Source organism: Rattus rattus, chromosome 18, assembly GCF_011064425.1.
Source record: "Rattus rattus isolate New Zealand chromosome 18, Rrattus_CSIRO_v1, whole genome shotgun sequence".
NCBI lineage: Eukaryota > Metazoa > Chordata > Mammalia > Rodentia > Muridae > Rattus > Rattus rattus.
Genome location: NC_046171.1, coordinates 27588520 through 27609486, shown reverse-complemented (window position 1 = coordinate 27609486; position 20967 = coordinate 27588520). Strand labels below are relative to the sequence as shown.

The window sequence follows — 20967 nt, the reverse complement described above, 5'->3', positions numbered from 1 at the left end:
GCTGGTCACCACAAGGCCTCCGCACCGGGCTCTAGGGAAGCCGGGTCCTCGCAGCCAACAGCTCCGCGAGGCGCAGGCCCGGTGGTTCCACTGCAGAAGGACAATAGCTCATCAAGCCCCACGAAAGCCCCCGGACCCGTCGCGGAGCCTGGGCTGGCGGGGGATGAGGCTGAGCGACTCCTCCTAGAGGTGGTTATGTGGAGAAGGAGCAATCCCTTCTCCCTCCTCCTCCTCCCCCCGCTACTATCCGCGGCCCGGAGAACTGCCGCTTGCCGCCATTGACACGCACAGATACAACCCCAAGAAAGGCAGGGTCCTGCCCGGCACCGGCGGCACGCGGGCCGAACCTGCGGCCGGGATTGGCGCGCACTAGGCCACCGGGCGCCCGGAGCCCGCGGTGCAGCACCAGGTGAGCCCGCCATGCCCGTGGCATCATTGTTTCGGGGGGCGCCGGGGGTCTGGAAACAAAACCCTCTTGCCCGGGCAGTGCAGGGGCCGAAGGGGAGCCACGGCGCCTCCCCACTGCAACCCTGTGGGCGCACCCCGGTCACCGACCCACCTCTGCCACAGAAATTAATAAATCGATCTGCCCAACTTGCTTCCTCGGGAGATAAAAGGGGGGTTTGCCGAAGACGCCGCGCGATGCCCGCCGCTGGCGAGGGGCCGGGGCATCCTGGGCCAAGCAGGGAGGATGCCGAACTGCGGGGTCCCGCGGCCGGGCTGGCGGTGCCGGGAGCCCTGGGCTTCGAGGATGCGGAGCTTGGGGCACGGGGGAGGGAGGAGGGAGGCGCCGGGGCGCCGAGGGGACCGGGAGGGGGACGTTGGCTCGCCAGGGCCGAGGGCGCGCGACCGGGGCCTCCGGGGTGCCGAGCTGGGCGCGGGGCTGACAATGGAGGAGGACGCAGAGACGCCGGGGCGGCGCGGGCACGGAGCCTGGATGCTGCGGGCGCCGCGGCGGAGGAGGACGCGGGGCCGAGCACTCTTCTCGGGTTCCCTTTCCGGGGCGATCCGTGCTTCCACCGACAAATGGCGGCCCTGAGCGGCTCGCCTACGGGTCCCAGATGCTTAATTTGCGCGGGAAAATAACAATAATAATAGTAACAATATCAAGAAGAGAGGGATCAAAGTCAAGTCAGGAAAAGGCGGCAGCCGCTGCTGCGGGTAGGAATTAGCCCTGCCTCCCCGGGTGCCAGAGCGCCATCCAGGTGCACAGCTTTCCAGCCCCGCTAGCCTAGGATGGCTCCCTAGAGTGGCTTTCCACGCCATTCCTCATGGGGGCGCCCTCAGCTCCTGCCCTCTTTGTTCCTCTCAACAATGGCCAAAGGGGCATCGAACCCCACCCCCGCCCCCCATCGCCAATTGAGCCTCCTCCTTAAGGAGCTCAGCGTTACTGATTGTGCCTGGGCTTCAAATGAACCACGGGTGGGCCTGATTCATGCCTGGCCATTACTACAGCATTTGGGCCCGTGATTCTCTTGGGTGAGGGAGAGGGGCCAGTGGAAAAACCAAAGAGTGGATGGACGCTGTAGGAACTGGTCTTGGTTAGCCCAGACTGGAATGCCGTTCTCCAGGTGAGCTGGCAGTCCTTAGCTTCAGGGGAAATCACAGCAAGAGGCCATACACCCCAGGAGCCCCAGGGCAAGATCAATCCGATGGGGAACAGCAGTCTTGGTTCATCAGCTGTTTATGTTGAATTAAAACTGTTCGGAGGTGGGAATAGAAAACCTTATTCAGAGTAAAATGTCTTCGCTTATATCGTTTCAAAACAAATGAGACTGTGCGTAGTCACCAGTCCGCTCCTTCTGCCAGACCGAAACTCTCACAAGTAAATGCTCAGAACTCCAGACCTGCACACGGTGCCTTGGAGTTTTCAGAAATATTGAAATGCGGGAACTCAAATATTGAAATTCCTCTGTGGGAAACTGTATCTTAACGAAATAACTCACATCAGCAAGATCTCTTTCCTGCATCCAAATTCCCTCTCAAAATACTGTCTTCCTCTCCTCCAAATCGCCCTACCCTAACCGTGGTTCTGCCTCACCTGGATCCACTCCTTAGCATTTTGATGTGATTCACAGTTGCTGCTATTTCAGAACTCCATGAAAGGAACTTACTTACCTCTGTGGATCCACAAAGATTCTGACCCTATCCATATTCCGCCTGGATGCCAGGGATTGGGGTGTGGGGGTGGTGCCTCTGGCCTGCTGTCCACAGCAAGCCGCACCCCCTGCTGACTGTGACCTGAGACAATCAAACTCTGTTTTCTCTACCTCCTACCAGGGAAGCGGGAGGTGAATTCTATGGCAGACAGCTTAAATGGAAGATAGCAACACCCACAGAGAGGCCCGTGCAAAAATTGAATTCTCTTAAGGCTGTTTTTTTTTTTATTCATAAGAAATAGCCTTAAAGTTAGTTGCCGCCTTGCTAAGAGCCTTTGAAAAGTGTGTAGGGTAGAGATGAGCAAAAGACTGATGATCAGCCAGCCAGCGTCCACTGATCACGAGCTCTTAAACAGATCTAGACAGAGAGAGCAACACGAATTTGAGGAAATGGGTTCTACTCTCTGTGAGCATACCACTTCAGGCCTGGGAGATGCTAAAATAAAAATGAAGCCAACACAGGAAAAAAGTGCTAGCACTTCTGCTCCTGGGAAACTGGGGTACCTTCTTTTGCCTAGGGGTGTGGTGTGTGCCTGTCGACAAAGACTGGGTGCATGGCAGTTGGGCACTGGTTTTTACATGTGTGTGTGTGTGTGTGTGTGTGTGTGTGTGTGTGTGTGTGTATGTGTGTGTCTATGTCTGTGTTAAGGGATACATGTGCCACAGTGCCCATATAGAAGTAAAAGGACAACCCCAGGGATCAGTCCAGACCTTGTTTGAGACAGGGTGTCTTTTCTTTTTTATCCTTCACTTAGACCAGACAGACCAACTTCTGCCCTTGGGCTTCTTACAATTCTGACTGTGACTGAAATTTCCCTGAAGAGCTACTGAGATCACAGATACTCTACCCATCAGGGTTTGACGTGGGTTCAAGGGTTTGAATTCAGGTTCTCATGCTTGGGTGTCAAAAGCTTTTGCCCAAGGAGCCATCTCCCTAGCCCTGAGCTTGGCATTGCTAAATATGTAATACACAGGTGCTATAAAGTAGCAGTTCTGAGATTGTTACATTTACTTATTGTGTGTGTAGCTTGAAGGCGGGGTGGGAGGGTTGGGGGTGGGGGTGTCAGAGGGCAGCTTGCTGGAATTAGTTCTTTCCTTCTACCATGCCTGTCCTGGGGATCCAATTCAGGTTCTCAGGCTTGACAGCAAGCATCTTTCCCTCTAAGCCATCTCTCTGGCACTCCATTTCTTGGTATATAGCCTACTGAAGCTGACAGTGAGCTCCGTATGTGCAAACATTCATGGCAGAGTTTTGGTAGCTTCAACATTGAAAACCCGGGTAACAGCCAATAGTAAGGAATGCTACATAACCCCTCACACACCTATATTCTGGAGTATGAGACAGCCATTATAAAGAATAAAGTCAGTGTGTATATTCAGAGAAAGATCGCCCAAGGCATGCTATTAATAAAGAAAGAATGGGGCAAATTGCAGACGCACCAAAAGATAAACTATAGATCTCTAGAAATGAAAAAACCATATAAATGGGTAGAGAGTGTGAAGGAGACAGTCTAAGGACTGTGGAGCACTTTGCTTGCATCACAGCTACTGTGGCTGCTGTGACCTTTGACCTTGTACGAATCAGTCAGTCTGTGGATTGCTTGGCCAGGTGCATGCAGGGAGTCGTAGGGAAAGGATACAGGGTAACAGGAATGAACCCTCCCAAAGTGCCGAAAGTTTTAAAGGAAGGGGAGGATTTCGGTTGGAAGGGAGGAGCAGGGCTAGGCTTGCTGGAGACAATGGGAGGATTGGATAGAAGTGGCTGAGAGACGAGGCAAGAAGTGCTCCCTCTCCTCCTCCATCTCCAATAGGATTTTATGTGACATCCCAGCAAGGCTGAGTTCAGGCTTGAACTACCAGCTTCCCATTGAAGATGAACTAAAAGAATGCTCACAGTGGTTTTCATTGTACAGGTCCTTGGTAAGTTTAGGAGGAAGCAGGAAATAAGAAAGGAGAAAAGGGTGGTCCGTGTTTCTTTTGTTTTAGCCCAGGCTGGCTTTGAACTCTGGCCAAGAATGATCTCCCTGATCATTCTTGAGTCCCTGATCCTCCCCCTTCTACCTCCCAAATCCTCGAGTTGCATGCACGCACCTCCCACCTCTAGTTTATACAGTCATTGAGACTCAAAGCCAGAGCTTCAGGACGCTAGGGCAGCACTCCTTCAGCTGACCATCTCAGCCACATCCTGTGCCTGGGAGTCCAGTGGCAGCATAGAAAGGTCGTGTTTCTATGGACAGCTGGAAAGCTGGGGGTTTCTCTAAGTAATTAAACTGGAGAGAATGGTGGCTATTTGAAAAGATATTTCATTTCACAAAATAAAGAGGAAAGTTCAAAATACTTTTGTAAAAGGTTTAAAAATATCCATATTATTGGTTTGGGGTGTCTGAAGACCATTTTCAAGAGTTGGTTGTCCTCGGCTTCCTCCTTTTCCTCCTCCTCCTCCTCCTGGGTGCTGGGGCTAGAACTCAGGTCTGCAGGCTTTACAGCAGTCACCCTTTCCTACCTATCCTTCTTGCTGGCTTTAAAAAATGCTTATGAAGGGCTGGAGAGATGGCTCAGTGGTTAAGAGAATTGACTGCTCTTCCAGAGGTTCTGAGTTCAATTCCCAGCAACCATGTGGTGGCTCACAACCATCTGTAATGAGATCAGATGCCTTCTTCTTAGAATCTGTCTGAGGACAGTGACAGTGTAGTCACATACGTAAAATTTTAAAAAGGAGTTGGGGGAGTTCTTGACTTAAGAAAGAGAAAAATGCTTTAAAGCAAAATATTTAAATCTTTTTTAAAATTATTCACTCATTTAAGGAATACTTATTAAATGTCAACTGTGCCCCTAGCCCTGTGCAAGGAGTTATAAGAGGTGTTGCTTCCAACAGATCGAAGAAGAAAGATCCAGGCGGGGCGGTGGGGGGGGGTGTTCCAGGTGAGACAGTGGGATTGTGGTACAGTGGGATTCAGTCTTTTCCTGGTTCCTGAAAGTTGTCATCTGCAGCTTGCACTAACACACACACACACACACACACACACACACACACACACACACACACAAATAAAGAAATGTAATTTAAAATTTTTTGTGATTGCCTCCTTTAAAGAAACAAACCAAAGAATTCGTGTTGAGGGCCAGTGAGTCGGTTCAATGATAAAGAGCGTGCTACCAAATCTAGTGACCTGACTGATTTCGTGGTGGTAAGGGAGACCCAGGTCCTGCAGGCAAGGTAGATAAATGGATGGGTGGGTGGATGGATGGATGGGTAGATGGGTGGATGGATAGATGATAGGTAGATGGATGGATGGGTGGGTGGATGGATGGATAGATGATAGGTAGATGGGTGTATGGATGGATAGATGGATGGATGGGTGGGTGGATGGATGGCTGGGTGGATGGATGGGTGGGTAGATGGATGGATGGATGATAGGTAGATGGATGGATGGGTGGGTGGATGGGTGGATGGATGGGTAGGTGGATGGATGGTTAGATGGATAGATGGATGAATGGATGGATGGATGGATTGGTGAATGGATGGATAGGTAGGTAGGTAGATAGATGATAGACAGACAGACAGACAGATAGATAATTGAAATGCAACCATTTAAAAGTTTGTGTTGATTACATGTGCACTGCCAGCCAGGTTCTATTCTGATAACTTGATTATGAATGAACACATTTAGTTCTGACCGCGGCGCCACAGACAGCTGATGTTACTCTCCCTGCCCTTCAGAGAAGAAAGCAAAGGCTGAGTAGGTGCCAGGGGACTCCAGCCCAGGAAACCTGCCAGCATTCTCCATCCACCTCTTTTAAAAATGCTCCCAGCACTCTACGATTCTGGGTTGATTTTCGGAGACCTTTTTGAAAGTATGAAATTTTTATTTTTTTACCTGCATTTTATTTTTTATTTATAAGACTTAATTACATCACTGCCAGGAAACCCTGTGACAGATGAAAGTTAAAGAGACTCTGATGGAGCCACGTAGCGCCCTGCTTTAAACTGCCGTGTCACAGAGCATTAAGTGAGATAAATCTGGTGCTGTCTTTGAAGCCCTCGATGTTCGTTTATCCATCCCAGCATCCATCATACTTTGCCCGATTTATTTGACTGGCATTGCCAATTTGGGCCTTGAATGGAGTAAGTAATTCAAGTCAAAATTCTATCCTTTGACATAAATAGGGACCAGACATACGCACGGGCCTGGGGACACCACCTCAGCTAATTTCCTGATGTTACAAAAGTCGCTAAATTGCTCTCTCTCTTTTTTTAATTTTGGCATTTACTTATTGTGTGTATCTATGTACGTGGGCATACACATGCCAGTGTGCACATGCTACTACACATTCGTGCCACTGAGTTTGCAGAGTTCAGAGGACAGCTTGCAGGAGTCAGTCTCCTCCTTTCCCATGTGTGTCCCAAGGATCATACTTGGGTTGTCATGTTGGCACCAAGTATCCTTACCCACTAAGCCATCATGCCAGCCTTAGCCATATACACATACATACATACATACATACATACATACATACATGCATACATACATACAGTCCTAAATGACAACACTCAGTCTGCCTCAGGTTTGAGGGTTGTTTCTGGTTATGAGATGTTAGTATTCTAAAGATATAGTTCATATGCCTCAATTCTGTTGTTTCCATGAGAATTGGGCAGCAGCATAATAAGATCAAATCCAATCCTCCTGCACCCAGACCTGTGCTTGCTGGGCAATGCTGTGAGCGATGTATGCACAGAATGATGTAACTTATATTTTCCACAACCCTTGCTGCTTAATAAAGCATAAAATTAAGCAGTGGTGGTGGCCTACAGAGAGGTCAAGCCAGTAACTTCCGGGATAGATGGCTTAAACGTTTAGGTCAGAGGATAATCCAGTGCATTCCCCATCGGCACAGGAAAATTGCGAACTGATTACTCTTGCAGAATTTCAATCAAGAGATAATCAAGTAATCTCCGGCTCGGGACTCTGCGTGTGATATGTCCATGTGATATGTGATTACATGTTTGTAGGTCTACGTGTGTATGTATTTGTGGAGGCTAACTAAAGGTTGATCACCTCTTTTTTTTTAAAACTTTTATTTGGGGTGGGTGTGTTTGTGTGTAGAGGTCAGAGGTCAGAGGACAGCTTGTACGATTTCTCTTCTTCCACATGTAGGTTCCAGGGGTGGAACTCACGTCATCAGGTTTGGCATCAAGTGCCTTTACCTGCCTGCCCCAGCTCCAGCCCCACCCCATCTCCCATCCTCCAGCCCCAGCCCCAGCCCCAGGCCCCAGCCACAGCCACAGCCACAGCCCCAGTCCTGATACCAGCTTCTTGGCTTTTTTGTTTGTTTGTTTGTTTGGTTGGTTGGTTGGTTGGGTTGGGCTTGTTTGTTTGTTTTTCTAGAAAGGGTTTCTCTCTGTATCCCTGGCTGTCCTAGACTCACTCTGTAGGTCAGGCTGGCCTCAAACTCAAGAGATCCACCTGCCTCTGCCTCCTAAGTGCTGGGATTAAAGGTGTGTGCTACTACACGCAGCTCGTTCTGGTTTGTGTGAGACAGGATCTCTCTATGTAATCCTACCTGGCCTGGACCTGATTCCTTTGTAAACCAGGCTGTTCTTGAACTCAGAGAGATCTGATTGTGCCTGCCTCCCGCCCTGCAGACTTGTGTAGCTATGCCCAGCCCACTACCTGACTTTTTAAGAAAAGTTCTCTCGTCGAACTTGGATATTTCTAATTTGGGTAGCCAGTGAGCCCCAAGGATTCCCCTGTATCCTGGAACCTTCCATGGACTTTAGACCCATACCATTGCATCTGACTTTTTACATAGGTGCTGGGAATATAAACTCTGGTCCTCATGCTTGCAAATTTGCAAATTTAGCCATCGACCTAAATGGAATGTTTACCTTTGCTGTTCTGGGGTTGACAAGGTATATAGCTGTCATGGTGGGTGGAGACAAGGCTATTCCAATGCACAGTGAAGTCGGTTTTCTTTTCTTTTTCTTTAAGATGTATTTATTTATTTTATGTGTATGAATACACTGTATCTATCATCAGACACAGCAAAAGAGGGCATCAGATCCCATTACAGATGGTTTTGAGCCACCATGTGATGGCTGGGAATTGAACTCAGGACCTCTGGAAGAGCAGTCAGTGCCCTTAACGGATGAGCCATCTCTCCAGCCCTGAAATCAGGTTTCTTTTTCTGCGATTATCAAAAAACAAGTTCTGGGCATGCGCCTGACTTTTCCTGGTGTCAGCACTTGTAATAGGATCCTTTGTCCAGGGTCTCTGTGGAACATCTTTTCTGGAGAAAGCCCCAAAGTCGGTAAACACATCGTTGTCATTGCACAGTACCTGGAGCAGGTTTCTGGCACCTGGCTCTCCTTCCCATTCTCTCCCAGCTTGTTCTATAATGAAAGCTCCTGTAAGCTTTGGTTCAAGCCAGAGAGGAGTTTTAAAGAGTCTGCTGATTGGCCTGAGGACCAACCAACCACAGCTGGTCATTGAGAAATAGCCCAGTGCTCTGTGGCCATTCGGTCTCCCTGAGGCTACAGGGAGTGATATGATAAGAACAGTAGAAGCTTTCGCCATTGTAATGTTTATTGCTGGAAAACAAAAAAACAAACCCCTCTGTGTGTTTACCCTAGCTCCTGCCTGCTTTTTTGTGGAGGGAGAGGTGGAGTGGGGTAGAAGGGAGTGAGCACACATACTAATCTGCAAACACTACCCACCACCTGCCACTCCTGAGTTAAAAGGAAGGAGAGTGTGTGTGGGGAGGGGGTGTAGAAGTGGAGTTGGGGAGAGGCACTCCAGAGCCTGCTGCCTCTCTTGAGCTCAGACTGTCCGGTTGAGAGCAGACCGTCCAATGTCTGAGGAAACCCTTGATGGGTCAGATACCACCAGTTGCCTGAGGCCCTCGCCCCAGTCCTTTGATCAATTTATCTTGGCTCAGATAACACCAACCCCCTTCCTGGAGAAGCCCAGAGAATGCTGCTTGCAAGAAATTCCATTAGTAGTTGAAATCAACCAGAGTTTGAGAAAAACTAGGACAGTTAACTCAAGAGTCCCATTTGTCCATCCTTAAAGAACAAAACAGCAGGCAGGAGCTAGGCTAAAGACCCTGAGGGGTTTGTTTGTTTGTTTGTTTGTTTGTTTGTTTGTTTGGGGGGTTTTGTTTTCCATCAGTAAGTAGACTCAGGGGTAGTGAGGTGTCTCTGTAGGTAAAGGTACTTACCTTTTGTAAGCCTGATAACCAGGAAAGTAGGAGGAAAAGGATTCTATAGAGTTTCTCTTTTGAGTTCCACACACACACGCCCCCAAGCACCTAAGTAAATAAATCCGAGAGGCAAACAGGTGCATTTTCTGATTGTCTTTCTCTGGGGTACATTTTTAACTCAAGTTTTAAAACAAAATTATTAGTCATTTTTCATCCAACTAGTATCACTAAAGGCCAAATGTATTTATATTAAAACAGCATATGAATAGGTGGGAAGAAATTAACACAGCAACATCTGCTTTTCTCTTGTTTAAGAAAACCATAGCTTGGGTTCAACGAAGACAAGAAAATGTGTTAAAAGTCACTATGTGGTTGGGGATTTAGCTCAGTGGTAGAGCGCTTGCCTAGCATGCGCAAGGCCCTGAGTTCGGTCCCCAGCTCCAAAAAAAAGAAAAAAAAAAAAAAAGTCACTGTGTGCAGTGGAGAGATGGCTCGGTCAGTAAAGTATTAACCTGTAAGCACAAGAACCTGTGTTTAATCCCCAGAGCTCAACGTAAAAACTCAGGTGTGGGACTGAGATGGCTCAGGTCGTAAGAGCACTTGTTGCTTTTCTAGAAGACCCGGGTTTGATTGCCAACTCTCACACAATGGCTCACAACCTGTCTGTAACTCCAGTTTCAGGGGATCTGACTCCTTCTGACTTCCATAGGCACTGCATACACATGTTGCATAGACATACATGCAGACCAAACACCTATTCACATAAAATAAAAATAAATACATCTTAAAAACAAGCAAACAAACAAAAACCATTGGCTGGTGGTGTGCACCCATATAATCCTTGTTCTGGGGAAATGGAACTGAGTGCATCCCTGGGGCAGGTGTGCTGGCCAGCCAGCCTCCTCGTGTACGTGAGCTCCAGACCAGGAGACCATGTATCTCAAAAAAAAAAAAAAAAAAAAAGACAGGCAGCTCCTGATAAGAGACTCGGAACAACCTCTGACTTCCACATGTATTTTTGGGCACACATACCCACAAACTTGTATTTGTGTGCACGCATGCATGCATGCACAAATGTACAAGTTACACACACACACACACATACATACATACATACACACACATACATACATACATGTGTGTGCGTGTGGCAAGTTACAGTGTCCTCAACTCCTGAAGTGATCTTAGTTCACGCACGTAGGCCTCCTCTCTTCTGACAGCCTCTGGAATGACCCAGGTGGCCCTCGTCCTCTGCCTCTGAATTACAAAGAGCACATGAGCCTCCCAGTCCACAGCATGAATGGAAATGCATTTTTAAAAAGGGAGTGATTTGTTTTCCAATAGTATAATTTAAATCAATTGGGTTAATGCTGGGTTTTCATGTTCGTGGTTGGTTAATTTGGTTAATTTGACCCTCGTGTCATTTGATAAAACTGCATTTGGTGTTGCACTTTACGTGATAAATGGTTACCGTGTTTCAACGTAGGTGATGGTGAAATTATTGACTGTTCTCAGTCACTCAAAGATGAAATGCCGCGGAAAATATTACTTGTGCAGTAATAGCTTGCCCTCGGAGTCCCTAAATGGAAGTGGAATAGAGCTGGTGATTTAGCTAGTATCACTGAAAATGGGTTTCACAGCTACAGAGTAATGCTAACAAACTATTATTATCTTAATACAGTACTCAGAGTAAGACACCAAAATACGTTAGAATTCTATTAGGTGAGGAGCTGTCTGTCAAGAGGCTCCGTTTCCTACTTCATACCCCTTAAAGCACAGTTCTGCATATAGTTAGTATATTTTTATGGAGTTCCTTTATGTCCTATTTAGCTCCATTTTTATCTCATTTGGCTCCCCCAAAGGAGTTATGGACTGACAGAGAATGCTACTTCACAGTGGCGTCTGCTTTATGTTTTTCATAAATATTTACAGTCTACAGTCTTCTGGGGCCCAGCAGTTCAGAGGAGGGGCCACAGGTGCCAGTGCGACTTCACACAGTCCACTGACCCACCAGGGACAGGGCTGCAAGTTTCATGTTCGAAAATGTCTCAGGGAACAGTAACTAAAGGTAGTTGTGTTTTGCTTTTATTTCCTGCTTTCAGATACACAGGAGACTTTTGATTTGTATAGTTCTAAAGCAAAGGATCTTAAAGAATACTTTAAACAGTATTAAGATTTTAGGCCTCTTTGTAAGACACATGAACAAACCTGACCTGGGACTGTGACAACAGCAATTGGGCCCAGTCCCTTCCTTTCTCTTTTCCTGATTCTAGTCTTTTTTAAAAAGCCTCCAGCTTGAGGATGCTAAGGGGTGTAGCTCGTTGGTGGAACATTTGTCTAGCATTGCCTGTGTTCTGTACACACACACACACACACACACACACACACACACACACACACACACACAAATATCCCCCCAAACCCTTGTCTCAAAAAGAACAAAATAAGAGGGCTGGAGAGATGGCTCAGTGGTTAAGAGCACTGGGTGCTCCTCCAGAGGTCCTGAGTTCAATTCCCAGCAACCACATGGTGGCTCATGAAACTGTAATTCCATTCCCAGGGGATCTGACATCTTTTGGCCTCTTGAGTTACTTCACATACCTGGTGCACAGACACACATGTAGACAAGACAGCCAGCCACATAATCTTTTTTGTTTAAAGAAGTAACATAGATTTAAAAAAAAAAATACCTTTTGGAAGAAGTGTAACCGCTTTGAAAATTTGTCTTTTTTCTTTTTTGTTTGTTTGCTTTTTGATTCAGGGTTTCTCTCTGTTGTAACCTTTGCTGGAACTCTGTAGACCAGGCTGGCCTCAAATTTGGAGAGATCCGCCTGCCTCTACCTCCCGAGTGCTGGGATTAAAGGTGTGCAGCCACCACCGCCTGGCGAGATTTCTTTTTTCTCCTGTTTTTAGCAACTGATTGTCACATTTATTTGTACACTTATTTATGTGCCTGCCGGAAATGAGAGATCGAACTCAGGTTGTCAAGTTTTGTGGCAAACACCTCCACTGAGCCATCTTGCAGGCTCCCAGTTTTGTAGAGGCGCAAGCTATCAAGTAGCCCAGGTTGGCCTGGAGCTCACTTTGATGTTCAACTCCTGACCCTCCTGCCTCTGAAAGAGCGTACCCCAAAACGGGGAACTGCGTCTCTCGCTCCGATCGCGGGGTGGGGTGCCCCCAAGAACCACGAGCAGCCATTCTTGATGTAAAAGCACGAGGTAGCTTTATTAACGAGATCCCGGGTCTTAGCGGGATCCCAGGTCGACACGTATCTCACACAGGAGACAGAGGAATCGACCCCGAGCCTCCAAACTCGGGGGTTTATATAGGGGAGGTTAGGGGCATTCGCGAGGTTACACATGATTGGTCAATTCAAAAGGTGCACAGTTACTTTCGGCGCGAAATTACATCAGCAAGGAGTACGTGCTCTCTAGCAGCTCGGCAGGCAGGTAGGGTGGCTCATCTCACTCAGGGGGGTGAAGGAAGGGGAGGGGGTGGCTACAGATGGTCAATGTCCTTGGGGCTGATAGCTGGTTTGGCAAGTCCTATCTCTGGCTCTCCCTCAGGCACGTCCGGCCCTGCACATCCGGACTCTGACAATGAGCAACCTTTATGAAACTCTAGTTCTACACCTCCACCTTCTACCCACCGTATAACAGCTGGGCCACCTCAAAAGTGTCATTTATATTTAAGAATGAGAAAAGAGTGAGATCAGTCTTATTAATTTTTTTAAAGATTTTATTTTACTTTTTAAAAATTTATTTATTTTTATTTATAAGTACTCTGTATCTGTCTTCAGACACACACCAGTGTCCCCGACAGCAGGGACCCACCCAGTTATTCAGGGTCCCGAAGAGGCTTTCTACCTGTGGGCCAAATGAGGGTGAAGAGAAGAAGGAGACCAAGCAAGATTCTGTTGTCAAGGTCTCGTTTATTGAGAGAAATGTACAGCATTTAAAGCTCTGAGGCAGGAATAGAAGCGGGAACTGAAGCTTAGGGTGGGGGAGTTTGGGAAGTGCTCAAGGATATAAGGTGAATCACTACACTGCAAGATATCCTCCTATAACAAAGAGGCAACAGTCTTCCGGGGACATGGTCTTTGAAAAGGTCGAACCCTTCTCAGGAATCTGCTCAGGGACATCCGGTGTTTTGCTCAGGCTGAAACATCCTGTCATTGCTCCCAGGGTCTTCCTGGGAGAGGCTTTAGTTCAACAATCTCATGTCTGTATGGCAGTCATTTCAAGGTTGAACCTCTGTGGCCATGCAGCCCAGAGTCACGTAGCCACCTTGAGCTATGCAGTCACAAAGCAGCCAGGCCCAAATCCAATACGGCTCCCTACACACCAGAATACACACACATCGGATACGTTACAGATGGTCGTGAGCCACCATGTGGTTGCTGGAAATTGAACTCAGGACCTCTGGAAGAGCATCTGGTGTCCTTAACCGCTGAGCCATCTCTCCAGCCCTAATTTTTTTTTTTTTTACTTTTACTTTATGTGACTATGATGTAATTACGTCACTTCCCCTTCCTTTTGCTTCTTCTGCACCATTTGCCCCTCACCTTGTTCTCATTCAAATCCATGGCCTCACTTCTACTGTTATATAAACATATATGTGCGCATGCACGTGTAGCCCTAAGTACATAAACACGGCCTGCTTAGTCTGTATAATGTCTGTTATATGTATCGTTTTAGGACTTCTAGGGCTTTCCGTTTAGTATTGAATGACTTCCCCGAGAAAGACCATCTCTTCTGCCCTCAGCATCCCTTAGTTGCCTGTGGTCCTTTGTGTAGGGTTGAGGACTCTCCATCCTCCTCTCTCTCGCTTCCAAATGTCTCTTGGTGCTGTCCCCCTTCCGGCTGTATTAAAGAATCGTGCTGATGGGACGTCATTGGTGTGGCTCCTGATAGTCGAAGGACACAGGACCTCACAGCAAACGCCCCGTTCCTCTGGCTCTCACAGTCTCTCCGCCCACCCTTCCGCCATGATCCCCGCCCGAGCCTTAGGTGCGGGGATTGTATTTTAGGGGTATCCACTGGATCTGGAACCCACGGCTCACAGGTACTTTGATAGGTTGTTGTTTTCTGTAATGGACTCTGTTACCGAGAGGCATCTCCTTGATGAACTCTTAGAGGATTCTCCACCCAATGCCTTATTGAGGCACACATTATAGTACAGCACACAATGAGGTCAGTACTGATGACATAGTCGTGTGTATTAATATTAAATAAGGCATCGTTAATACAGAAGCCCACACGTAAGAAAGCCATGGGCGAGGTTGGGGATTTAGCTCAGTGGTAGAGCGCTTGCCTAGCAAGCGCAAGGCCCTGGGTTCGGTCCCCAGCTCCGGAAAAAAAAAAGGAAAAAAAAAAAAAAAAAAAAAAAAAGAAAGCCATGGGGCTGGGGTGCTGCTCAGTGGTAGGGTGCTTCTTAGTACATGGGGGGACCCTGGCTTCCATCTTAGCACCTTGAACAAGACGTAACTACAGGTGTCTGTCACCTTACAGCACAGTTATGGCCCAGTAGCCCCAGAGTGAGCTGAAGATAGCCCATCCCGTGTAGAAAAACACCGTAGTCACCTGCCCACCCTGGAAGCCCAGCTCAGCAGCACAGTACAGAATGCAGAACTGGCTTTTTCGCCTCTTCGACCACAAGGCAAGCTGGGAACTGTAGCTATGGCCAGCCACACAGGAGAGCACCAAACTGCATTACCGCTTGCATATAAGGTTCAAATTCCAAATTGCAGGTACAGTGTCTACCAGATGCATCTAGCCGTCACCTGTCTGTCAAGTCAAAAAAAAAAAAAATCAAAGAGCCATTGTAAGCCAAGGCCCGTCCATACATGTTCATGCTGGTGCGTGGTGAACCTGACACAAAAACCTAAGACTTCCATAGCTCCCAGGGGCCCCAGGGAGGCCGCTCTAGCCGAAGAAATGCACATTTGCGCCGGTTAGTACATTGTTGAGTCCCTAGAATTTAATATGCCTGTGTGCGATAACCACAGTGAGCGATGGGTAAGACGTGTGCTGTTGGCCGCTGCATACACTCTCGAGACGTAGGATGGGATTGGATGCTGCCAGCCTCCTTCTCCTTCTGTACTAACCTTAACCTAGCAGTTTGATTTGTAGCAATGGTTCTCAACCTTCCTGATGCTACAACCCTTTAATAGAGTTCCTCACATCGTGGTGACTCCCAACCATAAAATTACTTTGTAACTGTAACACCGCTACTGTTCTAAACCGTAATGTTTAATATCTGATGTCCAGGATGTCTGATATGCGACCCCCATGGGGTAGCAACTCACAGATTGAAATCCACTGATTTACAGCTATAATCAAGAACTTGGCCACAACCAGGTATCATCCAAAGGAAGACAGTTGGGGGTGGGAGCGATGTCTCACTCAGTAACATCCTTGACTCCCAAGCGTGAGAACCTGCATTATGGCCTCAGCACTCATGTAAAAAGCGAGGCACAATATTATATGTCTGTAATCCCAGCACTGGGGAGGTATAGACAGGGTGCAGGGAGCTCATCCACCAGACTGTCTGGCCTTGTCTGTGAGCTCCAGGTTAAGTGAGAGACCCTGTCTCAAAAAATATGGTGGGGAGCAATCAAGGAAGATGATCAGTGTTGACCTCTGGTCTCCACAGGCACATGCACACACACACACACACACACACACACACACACACACACACACACACACACACACACTCAAAGAAAGAAAGGAAGAGAAATTGAAAGAAAAGCTCATCTGAAGACCCAAGCCATGATGAGCTGAAAGTGGTTGGGCCCAGCAGAGACCAGAAACTCCCCAGCTTCCCCAGTGTGTTGCTAGGGGTTTCCAATGTGTCCCCAGGGCGGGGGTTGCTTGGGGTCATTACTATCTTTATTATGATACCGTGGAAAACATTTTAGAGCATGGAAGCATAAATCTCACAACATCTATAGTTTCCTGCTCAATGACAACCCATAAGTACTGCGTCTCATTGAAGCCATGATGATACATTGTTCCCACCAAATCTAGACAAGGAAAAAAAAAAATCAAAACCAAGGTTCACCATGAATTCTGGGGAATACGGTAGTTATCGGGCTAGGCCAGTGAGAGTCTATTGCCTGTGTTTGAGGGACAGCTACAATTTATTATTCATTCTGAATTGTCTACAAAATTTAATAAATGCCCTTATGGACCCAAAGCCAGAGCCTAGAACAATAGACTTTCAGGTCCTCTTCCCAGCATACCCCAAGGGATGCTCTTTTTTTTTTTTTTTTTAATGTTTTGAACTGCTCTCTGTCTCTTTTCTCTCCCTGACCCCTTTCTCCCTTTCTTTTTTTTTTTATTTTATTTATTTATTATATATAAGTACACCTCAGAAGAGGGCATCAGAGCTCATTACAGATGGTTGTGAGCCACCATGTGGTTGCTGGGATTTGAACTCAGGACCTTTGGAAAGAGCAGCCAGTGCTGTTAACCGCTGAGCCATCTCTCCAGCCCCCACAAGGGATGCTCTTAAGAGTCTGTGAGGCATTTCCTGGTTGCCCGTGGGTGTGCTTACCACTGTCCTGGTAAAACGGCCATTGTGATAAGAGTCTATGCCCCTGGTCTTTCTGCTATGGACAAACCAGACGTGTGTTTTGTGTCAGGACTTTCTTGAAGTTCGTTAAGGGACCCCATGCATAGCCTGGGGAATGGGAGCCTAGGGGGACCCTGGGAGGTCATTTCACATTGAGATCTAGCCACCCTAGTGTTTTCTTCAACTATGTAAACAAACAAAATAGCTTGTCATCGATAAGCGGGAGCCAAATTGTTTGAGAGCAGCCGGTAAACAGCGTCAACATTAACTACTAGTCAGATGGCAAAGGATCTTCTCCTGATGGCTTTCTCTCTAGCTCAGGGGCTCTCAACCTTCCTAATGCCGTGACCCTTTAAAGCAGTTCCTCGAGCGTTGACACCCAGCCATAAAATTTTCATTGCTACTTTGCAACTGCTAATTTTGCTACTGTTATGAATCCTAACATAAATACCTATGTTTTCCGGTGGTCACTGGGGCTGCGGCCCACAGGTTGAGAACCACTGTTGTAGGCAGGAGACCCATCCCCAGGCTTAAGTTCACAAGCTGTGGATGCAAGCTCATTCAAATTTTGAACTCCTCTCTTTCCAAGACAAGAGTGGAGTGAGGAATCCTGGCAAAGGCAGGGGTTAGGATGATTTCTCCTGACTACAGCGGAGCAGGAATAAGCATTGGGAGGGGTGGTCCCAAGAGGCTTTGCAGGGGTCGGGAGGTGAGAGGTTTCCTTTCCTGGTGGATTTGGGAGCTTGCCAACTCCCAGCAGCCCTCCTGACATCACCTGTGCCTTCTAGCAATGGGCAAGGTGTCTCAACCCTCACATTCCAACTGCCCGTAGGCACCTGGTTGCTTAGAGACAGCAGTCCGTCTGAGAAGACATGTTCCCTAGCAACAAGAACCCTCTGGTCCTAGGTTAAAGCCTTTGAGGTGGGCATCTCTCACAGACAGACCGCACCTGGCCCCACCTCCCCAGCTCTGTGCCAAGCTGTGACTAACAGGAAGCCTGGAGCTGCAGAAGGGAGTCTTGCATTTAGGAGACATTTGCAGTCTACAACCAAGTTCCCCGTGGCACTGCACCTCCATTTTCCCTACCCAGCTAATTTGTCTTTGTGAGTATATTAAGCATCCCTAAAGTCTCCCTAAAGTCACTTGTTTTCTACTATTACTGATCCCTAATTTCTAGTTTTAGGGCAGGGCCTGATTTGTCTTGATTCATCCCGGGGAGTCCCAAGGTAGTTTTATCTTACAAGCCTACATCGTACAAGCCTGACTATTCTGTTTCATGTTAGAAAGATGAGTGTGTGTGTGTGTGTGTGTGTGTGTGTGTGTGTGTGTGTGTGTGTGGTGTAGGTATGTTTGTGTGTGGGGTTTTCCTGACCATTTGGCACACAGCATATCCACAGGACATGTTTTACTCTATGGTGGGCCTTTCAGGTGGTTTCCTTGGCAACCGGACTTACTAACCCTTGGGGGCGGGGCAGGGGGTTCATGTAACAGTGACTGAAAAAGCGTGAAATTGGCTTAGTGGGTTCACTGTGCATCTTTGTAAACCTGAACTGACCCTGAACTGATTGAGGGGGTATAGTCTTGTGTGGTGTTTTGTTTGTGTGTTTGGTTTGTTTGAGACAGAGTCACATGTAGCCGAGACAAGCTTTGAACTCTGTGTGTGTGTGTGTGTGTGTGTGTGTGTGTGTGTGTATGCACATATGTAAAACATACATATATATGCATGTATATACACATACACACATACACACATCCATAAATATATACATACATACACATATACACACATACATATATACAAACACATACATACATTACATACATACATACATACATACATACATACATACATACATACATGGGTGAAATTGGGCTTAAGCATGTAATCCTCCTGCTTCCACCAGGGGAGAGCTGGGATTACAGGTGTACACCTCCACCATTAGCCTCTCTGAACGATTTAGAACTGACTTCATTTAGAGGTTAAACTTCTTGACCCAAACAATTTGGAAGTGCATTTTATAAAAATTAGAATGTATGAGAGAAAGGCCATTAGCCAGGAGCCACCTTCCCTGCTGTACAAAAGAGGTTTCAGGGGTTGGAGCCAACGTCATAGGGGTGCACAAAGCCTCCTGCTCCCACTCCGGGCTCTTTTCTTCCTCTCGGGAGCCCCATGCATTTGAGGTGACTTACACAACCACAGTGAGATGATCTGGGCATTTAATATTGTTGAGTGCCTGACTCCTAGGACAGAGCTAGTGACAGCTGGTGCTCCGTGCATTTCCTGGCTCCTGACCCCTCCTCCTCAACTTGTCAGATGTTCACACTTCCAACCTGCAGTTCCGGCTTCCTCAGGGCCAGAGCACGCTCGCAAGATGCGTGTGAGGTCAGCAGCTTCGGACAGCACGAGTGCAGAAATCGTGGACATTTTCAACGCTCAGCATCATCTTGTTCCTATGTGCCACCATCAGGGACAGTATTCTAGGGCCACTGTGGCTTGCATTCCTCCGAGGAGTACTATATCCTTTAGTGGGGAAGTGACGAGTGAAACAGGAAAGCATTAAGGGCATAGAGCGTTTAAAATTAATGTAGGTGACCTACGTAATAAAATACCCCGAACCCACTTCATTCACCTCAGGGACAATGACTGTGAGTTAAGCATAATGCCACGTGCCTACCATCCAAGTCATGAGGCAGAAGCAGGAGGATCATGAGTTTGAGGTCAGCTTGGACTCCATAGGAAGTTCCAGGTCAGCCTATGGGGTGTGTATGTGTGCGCGTGTGGGTTACCCCTGGAGTTCAGAAGAGGACTTTGGATCCCCTGGAATTGGAGTTAGAGATGGCTGTTAGCCACCTTAACTGCTGGAAATGGAACCTAGGTCTCATAGAAGAGCAGCCAGTGCTTTTATCCACTGATACATTGCTCCAACCCCCAATTTAAAAAAAGGCGAGGCTGTGGGGTGCTATCCACCTGCGAGGCTATCGCCAGTCCAGTGCCAGGCGCTTCAGCCTGCAGCCCTCAGCCAGGATGCTCCTCGGCTGAAGTACAGGAGCCACTATTGAGTAACTCCGGTTTGTCATGTGCAAGGCGTTGACGCTGTCAGGGAGCATTCAGTTCCAGAAGCCCAGACTTCTTACTCCAAAGACTCCTTCATGGCCAGAGTCCACCTCACATCAGCCTCCCCAACAGGATTCTCCCCTTGGCCAGGAGTTCATTCCTATCTTGCTTACAACAGCTCAATGGCCAGATGTCCGTGCAAGGAAGTCATTTGTGCTCCACCGTTATCTGTCCACCAGATCTTACCTTACCCTCTCGACCTGGCCTCTGCCTACCTGGGCTGCTGCCTGATCAGATCTTTCCTAGGTTCTGTTTTCTCCTCGAGGTCCCATAGATTTCCTGTCTCCAGAGCAATCATGCCACTTCCTGTAGTAGAGCCCACTGCCCCTCACCCTACCACACACTCACTCACTCACTCACTCACTCACAAGGTCGTTGACATCTTCTGTTCCTTCTGCCCAGGTGTGTCCTTCCAGATCTTCTTTAAGATCTGTTTCACTATGTGCCATGATTTGTCTTCCTGGCCTCATTCTTTGATGCCTTGCTACTTTTTATTCCTCCCTTTCCTCCTCCTCCTCCCCTTCCTCCCCTTCCTCCTCCTCCCCTTCCCCCCTCCCCCTCCTCTCCTCCCTCTTCCTCCTCCTCCTCCTCTCCCCCCTCCTCCTCCTCTCCTCCCCCCTCTTCTTCCTTCCCTTCCTCCCCTTCCTCCTCCTCCTTCTCCTTCTCCCCCCCCTCCTCCTCCTCCTTTTCCTCCTCTACTTCTACTTCTTTTTTTTTGAAACAGTGTCTTACTATGTAGCCCAGGAAACTTCCCACAATCCTCCTCCCCCTGCCCCGAGTGCTGAGATTACAGGCTCACGCCATCCCACTTGGCTTCTTACTCATTTTTCTAGGACCTTGACTCCAGCAATCTGTGGACACACACCCCCTTTCCTCTCACTACAATCTGTTAATCGTGCCAACTGTATTTTGTGG

At 47.8% G+C, this 20967-nt stretch overlaps 1 protein-coding gene across 1 annotated transcript in view; it reads left to right on the top strand.

The window, feature by feature from the left end:
* The first annotated feature begins 280 nt into the window (after positions 1-280).
* The window catches only part of LOC116887018 (core histone macro-H2A.2), a 49812-nt gene continuing 29125 nt past the window's right edge, over positions 281-20967 (top strand). Inside the window, exon 1 of the mRNA XM_032888505.1 lies at positions 281-409. The gene's annotated coding sequence lies outside the window, so the exon portion shown is untranslated. The remainder of the gene's footprint in view (positions 410-20967) is intronic.